Raw genomic sequence first — 1,186 nt, forward strand, 5'->3', positions numbered from 1 at the left:
AATTTTCAAGTGTTGATTGTATTTCACAGATATTTTTTATTTTAATGTGTTAATTTTATTTTTGAACCATTTTCAAGTGTTGATTGTATTTCACAGATATTTTTTATTTTAATGTGTTAATTTTATTTTTGAACCATTTTTTATTTGTAAGTATTGATTTTATTTTTTAGCCATTTAGCCAAGTCTCTGCAGAACCATTTGTCTCTGCTAATGACATCTTTAATACAATTTGTTGATCCCAGGCTTAATTTATGGACTGTAATGTGAAATTAGGCACAAGTATAAGTCTGACAGTTTGTTCACCAAGTTACTGTGCTCTCTGAGAGGATCTGTAAGTATTTGACATTGTTCCATGCCCATCGTTGACGTTAGTCACTAACAAAATGTGGATCATCTACCAGGAACACTGCAAAGAGCCTGAGTTTCTGTAGTGTAGTGGTTATCACATTTGCTTTACATGCAAAAGGTTTCTGGTTTGATACCAGACAGAAACAGATTTTGCATGTTCTATACATCACAGGTGTTTACTAAAGGTCAACAAGGGCTCTGTGGTGTCATGATCTGTACTCTGAATCCAGGCATCTTGAGTGCAAACCTCAGTTGAAATTTTCATGTTGCATCTCACATCATCAACTTTGGACCCTCAAACTGAAACAAAGCAGACAAGTTCAGTTCCTGTAGTGTAGTGGTTATCACATTTGCTTAACACGCAAAAGGTCTCTGGTTCAAAACCAGACAGAAACAGTTTTTCTGTCTGGGGTGCAGTGAGACAACAAGAGCCTTCCTCTTTCATGATGGTTCATTTGCCAATTGACTTCAATGTAGGCTTCTTTGAAATCAAAGCTACTTTACTTCAATTACCAATTGGCAGTTCTATGGCCTTATACACCTGTGTCAAACTCGTGGACCCCCAGCATTTTATAAGCCATGGGAACTCAAATGCAATATATAAAACTTCAATACATAAAATCAGTTATTTAACAATATGAGGTGTTTAATTTATTTTTAACATTGTATTTTCATACATTTGTGCTAGGGCTGCCCACTATCTGCAACTTTAGATGCATTCCTTCTCTAACACACCTGGACCATTGACTCATTATAAGCCTCTACAGAACTGAATGAGGGAAGTCAACCTTTTTTCTGGGGTGTTTTAGCAGGGATGCACTCCTGATTTGTACCGTCA

General features: G+C 36.2%; 1 non-coding gene across 1 annotated transcript; it reads left to right on the top strand.

Annotated features, from left to right (window-relative positions):
* The first annotated feature begins 671 nt into the window (after positions 1-671).
* Positions 672-744, top strand: trnav-aac (transfer RNA valine (anticodon AAC)). The gene has a single exon. It is a non-coding gene; the product is annotated as a tRNA-Val (tRNA).
* The last annotated feature ends 442 nt before the right edge of the window (positions 745-1,186 follow it).

The sequence above is a fragment of the Poecilia formosa genome, unplaced genomic scaffold, assembly GCF_000485575.1.
Source record: "Poecilia formosa unplaced genomic scaffold, Poecilia_formosa-5.1.2 Scaffold1865, whole genome shotgun sequence".
Lineage (NCBI taxonomy): Eukaryota > Metazoa > Chordata > Actinopteri > Cyprinodontiformes > Poeciliidae > Poecilia > Poecilia formosa.